The sequence below is a fragment of the Nuphar pumila genome, chromosome 15 (assembly GCF_984573655.1).
Source record: "Nuphar pumila chromosome 15, dmNupPumi1.hap1.1, whole genome shotgun sequence".
NCBI classification, from domain to species: domain Eukaryota; kingdom Viridiplantae; phylum Streptophyta; class Magnoliopsida; order Nymphaeales; family Nymphaeaceae; genus Nuphar; species Nuphar pumila.
The window spans coordinates 67,282,266-67,293,521 of NC_143263.1; positions in this window are offsets into that span (position 1 = coordinate 67,282,266).

Consider the following 11,256-nt stretch of genomic DNA (forward strand, 5'->3'; position numbering starts at 1 on the left):
GTAGATTAATGGCTAGGTGCACCATGATGGTAAAAAATGTGGGTGAAAATATCTTCTCCTAAGCGCATAAGATTACTGAAATATTTTTCTTAATCTTCGTTAAAGCATATCTTCTCAACGTTCTTGCACACAACAATCTGAACATATCGCTCACATGGATTAAAGGCATGATGATTATCTTTTTTAGATATCCATAAACAACAATAGGAAGTAGGAACTGAAAGAAGACGTGACTATCATAATTCTTCATTCCTAAAAATTTAGTATGGTTTATGTTTATGCATCACCCAATGTTAGATGCATAGCCGTCGAAAAACTTTCGTCAACCAATTAAAAAAGTCTTTTTTATGCTTACTCAAAAATGTGTATTGTGCATATCGTTTATTCGATGTTGCACTGCTTTTGTCTAAATGCAGGTGACGACGTATCTTTTTGAGTCTTAAATATTCTCATGCATTTTCGCTGTCCTTTGTTTTCCCCTTCACATCAAGCAATGTATATAAGATATTGTCATATATGTTTTTCTCAACATACATCATATTTAAGTTGTGTCTTAGCTTCAGTGATGACCAATATGGTAGTAAAATAATATGCATTTTTTTGTCTAATTTAAATACCGTTGGTTGTCATTCTTTCCTTTTTCTACTATCCTATACTTTTTCGAAATCAACAACATTACTTAATTGTACATCCAGTTTACCTTCAGATAATTCATTTGGTGGCTCTCTAAGCTCCACTTTACTATCAAACTCCTTTTGATGACCCCATGGGAAATCTTTTGGTAAAAATCGATAGTATGTCATATAACATGCACTACAAGAAAATAGCAGATTAGCGATGGATATTAGAGCCAGAACAATTCCGTCGCTAATTATCGACGGATTAATGAGAGAAACAAATCCGTTGCTAAGAACCGTAATATTTATAAAAATATCGACGGAATAGCTTCCGTCATACAATCCATCGCAAATTAGCGACGGAATGTTTGGTCGTAATAACCGCGTATTTTAGCGGCAGATTTGGTGAGGGAAAGTGTGTCATCGCTATCTCGCGATAGATTTAGCGATGGAATAGTTTCGTCGCTACATAGTTATATTAATTTATGATGGCTTTGCGACAGATTTAGGTCATCGTGAAATCCGTCGCTAAATGTCGCATAAATCCTTAATCAAAGCCCTCTTTCTCTTTTCTATTCCGTTGTTCCCGCTGGCCACCCTCTCCCTCCTGCCGCCCCATATCTCGCCCGTCAGCGTCTCCCCGACCCCCACCGCTCACCGCCCGTCGCACCCCGGCCTGCCGCCCTGCCCATTGCCCCCGATCCCCCCCCGATTGGCGTCTCCCAGGTTTTTCTGATAAAAGACACATTTTTTTCTGATAAAAGGGGCGGATGCCCATTTTAGTTTTTCTGGCAGAGGGTCGCCCCCCTGCCTCATTAGTATTTTCTGGCATGGGGGCCGACCCCCTGCCGCGTGTTGTGTTTTTCGGCAGGGGGGCGACCCCCTTGCCACGTTTTTTGTTTTTCGGCAGGGGGTGCCCCTCTGCCGAAAAAAATAACCGAGGCAGGGGGGCGACCCCCTGCCGCGTTTTCTGTTTTTCGGCAGGGGGGCGACCTCCTTGCCTCGTTGTTTTATTATGGCAGGGGGTCGCCCCCTACCCCTTTTTTTTGCCATTTATTTTTTTTTTTCCGGCAGGGGGTCGCCCCTGCCCCTTTTTTTTTCTGGCTGGAGGGCGACCCCCTGCCTCTTTTTTTTTTCGGGCAGGGGGTCGCCCCTTGCCTCGTTTTTTTATTCGAGCAAGGGGTCACCCCATGCCTCTTTTTTTTCGGCAATGGGGCGACCACTGCCTCGTTTGTTTTCTCCGCCAGGAGGTCTCCCCCTGCCTCATTTTTTTATTCAGGCAGGGGGTCGCCCCCGTGATCCTCTGGTATGGGGAAGGGGGGCGACCCTGCCTCTTTTTTTGTTGTGGCAGGTGGTCGCCCCTCCGACCTCTGTTTTTTTTTTCGACAAGGGGCGACGGGTCGTGGTTCAGGAACCCGACGCTCGTCGGGTTCCTAAACCACGTAATCACCCTGTGCCTCCCGCTTCGGGAGACGATCACTGCCTATGGAGTGTCTTCATTTTAACATAGTGTGATTTCATTTTAACACAGTATCTCTTGCAGATTTCTCAACGTATCCCACTTGTGCTCTGCCACCCGTGGTAAGTAATTGACAAAAATAATGCAAATAGGGTAAATACTCGTGGTGAGTAAGTGATGCAAGCGCTTCACATGTTATTTAATTTATTGGATGCAACACTTTACTGTTCACACACTCACTTAGTTGTTGATATCTAGGACTGCTTTGTTGGAGTTTGGAGATCATGCTGAGCATGATTTTAATGTACGAGAATAGAAGTGTTCTTATTTTTAGAGTACGGATTCCATGTTAGGCATGGTAGTAGTTAGCGAGATATTAAAGTGTGTTTGCTGCAGGTACATGTTTGACATTTTTTTTATATGAATGATTTCCATGTATTGCAATATTTGATGTGATTATATCCATGTTTGCATGTAGTTAATTTCAATTTAATTATGACTTCCATGTGAAATTGTATAATGATAGTATGCTTCAAATTAATGCATTGTGTTATGAATAGTTTTGCACATGAAAATATTAAATTATCAATGCATGCATCATAATTCTTGTGATTGTATGACATCATATATTGCATGATAAATTTGATATTTTCTTCATCATAGCATTTTGATGGTTCTCTTTTAACTGGTTAAGATACATTTCGTAACATCATACGACAAAATGACTGCAAACTGTGAATGGATGTACCGTAGGGTAGTTGACAATGAGTTATCACATGAATATATAGTTGGTGTTGAAAGTTTTATTAAATTTACAACTGAAAGTGTCAGTACAGTGGATCCCACAGGTCGGATTAGGTGTCCCTGCAAGATTTGTAAGAATAATCAATTTGTAGAACCTCATGGCGTTAGACATCACCTATACATGAAGAATTTTGTGAGTGATTATCAGAATTGGATGTTTCATGGAGAAGAATTTAGAAACAATTTTGATGCATGGGTGAATGTGGTGCACGATAATCTATATATGGATTTGATATTTGATGTCGCAAGAACAGAACTTGGTTCTGTTATGGGTCCTAGTGATGCAATAAGTGCAGTAGATGAAGAATCATCAAATGATGAAGCTAGTAGATTTTATGATTTACTTAGAGATGCTGATGAACCACTTTGGAACGGTTGCAAAAGTCATACTATCTTGTCTGCAGTTCTTCAACTAATGAATTTGAAGTCCGAGTATAATTTGAGTCAATCATATTTTGATCGTTTGTACATGATTGTGAAGAGTATGTTGCCCAAAAAGGGTCGTGTGTTCAGGTTTGAGAGTCACATGAACACCACACCAGTCGTTGCCTCTTGCAGCTTGGGCCCACAGAGTTCTCCCGCCAGCATCAACTCTCAACGTCCAAATGACCCTGCTATGTCTTGGGATGGTGTCTGTCAGCATCTTGAGGACAAAATGCAGTACTTTTTAGATGAAGCCATTCCCAACATTGTCTGTAATGAGTTGTGCAACTTTTTTCAGGACAGAGGAACTTCGTCTGCATTCAACATGAGCTCTAGTTCCCGGCAGGTATACAATTTTTTTACTGCCTTAGAACACATATGAGCATGATAGAATCACATATGAAGTTTTTTTACTATTTTATAACACATATGAGCATGGTAGAATCACATATACAGTGTTTTTACTGCCTTAGAGCATATATGATCATAGTAGAATCACATATACAGTTTTTTTACTGCCTTAGAGCACATATGAGCATGATAGAATCACATATAAAGTTTTTTTACTACCTTAGAGCACACATAAGCATGATAGAATCACATATACAGTTTTTTTACTGCCTTAGAGCACATATGAGCATGATAGAATCACATATAAAGTTTTTTTACTACTTTATAACACATATGAGCATGATAGAATCATGTATAAAGTTATTTTACTGCCTTAGAACACATATTAGCATGATAGAATCACATATACAGTTTTTTTACTGCCTTAGAGTACATATGAGCATGATAGAATCACATATAAAGTTTTTTTATTACCTTATAACACATATAAGCATGATAGAATCACATATACAGTTTTTTTACTGCCTTAGAGCACATATGAGCATAGTAGAATCACATATATAGTTTTTTTACTGCCTTAGAGTACATATGAGCATGATAAAATCACATATACAGTTTTTTGCCTGCCTTAGAACACATATGAGCATAGTAGAATCACATATACAGTTTTTTTACTGCCTTAGAGTACATATGAGCATAGTAGAATCACATATACAGTTTTTTTACTGCCTTAGAGTACATATGAGCATGATAAAATCACATATGCAGCTTTTTGATTGCCTTAGTGCACATATGAGCATGGTAGAATCACATATGAAGTTTTTTTATTGCTTTATAACACATATGAGCATGATAGAATCATGTATAAAGTTTTTTTACTGCCTTAGAACACATGCGCATGATAGAATCACATATAGAGTAGGCTATATTTCAGTATATTTTGTTTGTCAATACTGACATTTCTTTTCTCGTGTAGGTTGATGGCGATAATCAGCGTAGTGGAGCTGAAGGGACAGATAGAGACACTGAACAAGAGGACGCACAAAATCTTGACGATGATTAGATTTATGTGTTGAATTTGTTCTACCTTTTTTTTGTTTCAAAAATGTAAATGTTGAATTGTAAATAATTACAACTTGCGAATTTTAAAGTGGATCAATTAATTGTTTTAGTTTCCTTTTATATGTATTTTGATGTGTACTTTGTTTTTTATTCACAGAAAATATAAATTATACAGGAGACATAAATTATATCACGAGAAATTTTTTCTCGATATTTAATTTTCAAATATTTTTTTTCATAATTTTTTTTCTTTTTTTGCGACAGATATATCCGTCGCTAATTAGTATGGGCGTTGAATTCAGCGACGTATTAGCGATGACAATAAATCCGTCGCCAAACTGAAGCCGCCGTTTAGTGAAGACGAACTTGTGACGGATTTTGTCATTCGTTATTCCGTTGAAATTTAGCGACGGAACGGGCGACAGATACAGTCTGCCGCTACTTAGCAACAGAATTGGAGACAGATATATGTCGTCGCTTATTAGCGTCAAAAAATTCACTATGGAAGATATCCGTCGCTAATTCGACGCTAATCCGTCTCTAAACAAATTAGCGACGGATTAGCATCGGATTAACGACGAATTTAGGTCATCGCTAATCTGCTGGTTTGTTGTAGTGATGTCTTCTTGCCAAACTTCAAGCTATCTGAAATTGTATCAATATTGCAAAACAGATAAGCAAGCTTCGTCTTTATAGACCATCTTGATAAATTGGCATATACTGAAAAATCATTAATAATCCACATTACCATCAGTCACATCTGAAATATCTCTTTAGTTGATGCATCGTACATACTAATGCTTTTATCTCACAACTCTTGCAAATATTTGATTAACGACTATATGTAAACATCTATTTCATTTTCAGGTGCCTTTGGTTTAGGAATAAGTAGGAAAAGTTATATGAAGGGATCTTTCATACACATCCATGGAGGCAGATTATACACGACAATAATATTATGGGCCACATGCTGTATGAGTGACTCATATTTTTGAATGGATTGAAACTGTCGCTTGCCATGCCGAGACGAATATTGCGAGGTTCCACTACAAATGATATATATTCTCTGTCAAATTTCTTCTACACTGCAGAATCTGATGGATGAATTAGTATGTTTTCATCACTTGCACATCGGGTTTTGTGCCACCTCATATTTGATGCTATTTTTATTGTCATGAAAAAGCGCTTCAACCTCAGTGTAACATAAAATTATCATAACACCTTTTGAGAAACTTTCATTCCTTTGCCTTTATGTGGTTTTCATTTTGAAGCATTGCACTTTGGTTACGTTTCATTCTTCTCATACTCCTTCCAGAAAAACATGTAGTCATTCACAGATGCATCTATCTTCACGTAATCAAAGCTGATGCAATTCACAAATTTATTCGACTCATAGTAAGAGTTTAACAATCTTTTTCCACTCAGGCAACACCTCTTTCAACAAATCAATAAGCATGTTGAATGATTTGTTACTCCAATGATTTATTGTTTTGATATGTACCAGCTTGAGAATGAAAATTGGTTTTGTTAACTTTGTATAGCTTGGATATAAACTGCTCTGGGAATCACCCATAAGTCTTGAAGGGGCCCGTGTTCGCCATCTGGAGCTAGATCCATGTTGTCTCTATAATGACATCGTCCAATATTTCTTTTACCTGATCATGAACCTTTGTCTTATCCTCGCTCTCATCATGATATACATGCACTGCATTTAGGTGAGTTTGAGCCACACTCACATGAGACTGAATATATTTCGTGGTAGAACCATGTTCAATCAAGTGTAATTTGATAAGTGGTAGAACTTTATATTTTTTATTCTTACAGTCCCAACATGAACATCACATCCTACCAGTGGAATCAACATAAGCATGTGACACTTCAAGGAATTGATCAATTCTAAATGTATAATGTTCAAAACTTCTATCGTGAATGTGTATCTACAATTAATCCATATTCATAGACGACGACCCCACTATATTCAACAAGAGAATCTTTGATTAGTGGCGAAAGAAAAAACAATAAACAACCTAAGCATTTAGTTTATTGAAAAAAAATCAATAACCTAAATCCTAAAAACCATCAATATTTTAACAAAATCAAACATTCATTATTCATGGATTCATGCTAAGTGATAATTGAAAAAAAAATACAGACAAACCCTAAAACCATAACTAAACATTTATGTCATTTATAAAAAAAAACATTTCAAAGCTTATAATCAGTGTTTTTTATGTGTTTCATCAGCAAATACATTTCAAAGCTTATAACCAGTGTTTTGTATGTGTTTCACTAACCTTGCAATAGCATCATATGGTATGGCAGGGATATTATTCCAGTCTCATAGATGAGTTCATGACACAGGCCATTATGTTTCGAGTACACTAAATGAACATATAAATGCAACTTGATTAATGAATGTCATCTATCTGGCACAACCTAAGCAGTAGTAGAGGCACAAACAATGCTATTATGCACATCGACAATTTCATAGTTTATTTGGTGTCAATTCATCACCCCAAATGCAGATACGGGGCTTCTAAAGTTTTTAGAGAACGAAGACCCTTCCTATCCATAGGAAGCTGCTTTGACCCTTCCAGTTGATTGATAAGAAAGCAAGTATACAAACCACTTCGTCTTACACTCTGCACTAAGGAGGCGACATGGAGAAAGGGACAAAGGCAGTCTTGATTGAAACATTTTCTTTGAGACAAAGACCCCTTCTTACAATGGTTGCGGAGTAGGGCATGTCCTATTGGTGGACCCAATGCCTAATGGTCCAAGCAATGTCACTCTAGGTCCAACCAGATAAACATCATTCTCAAGGAAAATACATGAAAGACACTTATTCCTGTTGATGAAATCACTATTCAAATAGCCTAATCATTCAAGTCTTGATACTCTTGTCAGATTACTGTCTAGACACACTGGTTGACATGCCAACTAAATTCTCTAAGATAAAATTTTGGACCAATCAAGTCATTCAATTGGATCTGTTATTGTGAATGGAAGAACCTGTAGACTGGAAATGAGCTTTAAGACTTTGGGTCAAATAACAGATACACAAGTTTATATGAATGCGGCAACTGTTCTAAAGTTTTGTAAGAAGTTTCCAATGAGTGACCTGGGTTCCATCCTCACTTTGTCTCATTCTCGAAACCTCTAACTATTGTAAACAACATAGGGTGAAGTGTTAAACTCAGCCTGAGCACTTCTTGAATGTGGTTTTGAGTATAATATAAAAAACGATGACCAATGGCTTTATATTGTGGAGCTCATTATTAAGAAAGTTTCAGTGACACAGTACTGCAAGCAGTTAAATTAAAATATCACACTAGGCATGCACATTGGATGAGCTCATACTGCAATAAAAAATTCTAATGCATATTGTCATATTAAAAAAATGCTAAAACTTATCGTTTAGATCCAAATGCATATCTTCATGCAATTACTTAAATTCCACGAGTAGAACGATGTGAAACTATCATTGTTATTTATAATGCAAAGCAGCATGATGAGCCATCTAAGTACAAAATTTCCCACCTGGCATGGAGGTCATTCATGGGAGTGCATGATATGAACCCTATGTAAAGAAAATGCTTTCGAAGGAAAAATAGCTTGGATTCAAATATGTGTTTATGTGATTGAAAATCGTTTTTCAGGGGGGAGTATAGCAGGTGAATTTCCTCATTGTTACATTATTTTAAAGATGGTAAAATTAACTACTGAAGTGTTTACTTTCATCTTGGAAATTAGTAATACAGCAATAGCCAGCTAAAGGTCACAAAACAATAGAAAATCATGATAGGCATGTTACAAATTCCAAATTCAATCAGGAAATTGCATATTCAAATTGTTTCTTTTATGTCTTTGGTTGCAGAAGCTTCAGTCATTCCATAACTGATGTAGTAAAGTTTTTCTTTTGTGAACCCAGAAAGTCAGCCTCAGAGATGGAAAATATGCACAATTTGGCCTATATATACGAGAGCTTGATTTTTCAGATTTAGATATTGCAATATCTGTTCTAACATAGTTATATGGCCTACGATAGATGTCCACTCTGTTCACTGTGGACAAGTTAATACCAATGAACCCTAAAAAACCAAAAAACCACAAACACATATATCATTGAGAAAATCATTCTTTCATCCATTTAAATCATGATGTGGGGAAGAAGTAGAGAGACGTACCTGCAACAGGGACCTCAATTGGTGGTGGGGATGATCTCTGATAGGGTTGCAGCCAAGGCTCAAAACCAGACAAAGAAGGGTTGAAGAAGAAGAAGATGAGAGGGCCGGGAGACCCAATAGAGAAAAAGAGAACATAAGAGCGGCAGTCCGGCGATATCGCAGAGAGAGAGAGAGAGAGAGAGAGAGAGAGAGAGAGAGAGAGAGAGAGAGAGAGAGAGAGAGAGAGACCATCGAGCCCTTTTTTAAATACGTTTCGATAACAGTGACATAACTATCACCATTATAGAGACTCTATAACAGTGAGATTTAGAGCTCATAGTTATTGATCTATAATAACGAGATCTTTTGCCCATTAAATATAAGCAATTAAGTGTTTAACGATAAGATTTAACGTTAAGATAATCTCGCTCTTATAAACATATCTTTAGCGATGACATTTAGAGATGACCATTATAATTCTGTCTTTAACGATGAGATGTAATAACTATGAGATTCATGGCCATAGTAAAGTAATAACGACACGATATTTATGACGATGCTATTACCTATCAATTAGCGGGGACAAAACTCTCGTTGTTATTATGCGATCAATGTAGGCGAGTGTTTTTCTTGCCGTTAAAGAGTCACCACTATTAACCCTCATCTTTGTAGTGTTTTCATGAAAAATTACATCACAACCCGAGTAAAAAATATTTGATTCCAAGTCATAAACCTTGTATGCTTTTTTAGCAAAGGGGTACCCAAGAAAAACATATTTTTTTGCATGAGAATTAAATTTAGATTTATTGTAATCAACATTAGTAGCATAGCAGAGGCAACCAAACACACAAAAGAGCAAAACCTGATTTTTATTAAACAATCGCTTAAAAGGAGTTTTACTATCAAGTTTGGGTGAAGGGGGTTCTATTGATTAGATACGACAACACACATTTCTCCCAAAACTTGTATGGTAAGTTGGGTTGAAACATGAAGGCCCTAGCAACCTCCAAAAGGTGCTGCGCTCAATGACCCTGTTTTGCTAGGATTTTGCAACACAACTATGTTGGTGCACAATTCCATGATTGAACAAAAAACTTTGCATTTCATGAGAAAAAAACTCAGTCCCATAATCAAATCGCAGATTTTTTACTTGAGTCGGATATTGAGTTTAGAACGTGCACAAAACGGATTGAAGCAAGCTTTTTTTGCTTCATATTTATGCCTCATTAAGTATGCCCAAGTATACATGGTAAAATCATCCACAATACTAAAAAAATAATGAGCTCCCGACAAAAAGGATTGAGAGTAAGCACCTTAAATGTCAACATGAATTAACTCAAAGACAACCGTGGTAGAAATAAAGCTAGTACCAAAGGGAAAACGAGCTTGTTTAGCTCGAGGGCAAATCTCATAATGACAAGTATCATTTAAAGTAATGCTGAAATCATATGAAGAAAAAAGTTTCATATGAGATGAGGATGGATGTCTCAATCTTCTGTGCCATAGACTAAATGAAGGATGACATGATGGCAGAGCTGAAAGTAACGATGAAATCACAAAAGGTGATAAAGAGGGCTTATGATGAAAGATATATAACCTATCTCGCTCGTCACCCACTTCAATCTTCATCCCCGATGAATGACACAAGTCAAAAAAAAAAGCGACACAACAATTTAGAGACTTTGTCAGTTTACTAACTGGTAAAAGATTGAACTTGAAAGAAGGTACACATAGAACATCTTTCAAAACAATTTGGTTAGAAATCTTGGCTTACCCTTGATCTTGAGTTTGAATAGATAAACCATTAGAAAGTTTAACTGAAATACATAAATTATTTTGCGATACATCAAAACACAATTTTGAGGAAGAAGCAATATGCTCACTTACACCAGAATAGACGATTCAAGAGGAGAAAATAGAAGGATTGAAGCAAGACAAACCTATAAAATTCATCAAGGCCACAAAGAAGTTGTTTTTTATGAGTGCCATGAACTGATTATACTCATCTCGAGTAAGGCTAACACTTGTCCGAGATTCATTACTTGAAGGAGTCATCCCCACTTCAGTAGCATTGACAATGGCCATTCCTTGATTTGGTTTATAAAGTTTGTGTCCTGACAGATAGCCATGCAACATGAACCATTTTTTTAGTATGACAGACCCCAATGCAATGAGAACATGTTGGTCATGAGTGACTAGTGACAATAGACTTGGCTCCTCATTCATCTTGAGAAAGAACCCGAGTGCTAACAAGGGCAACATGGTCTAATAAGACAGGGTTAATACGAGCCTCATGTCGCTTCTTATCCAGCAATACTAATGAATATATTTTTTCAATGGTTGGTAGAGGATCCATCAAAAAGATATGTTATGT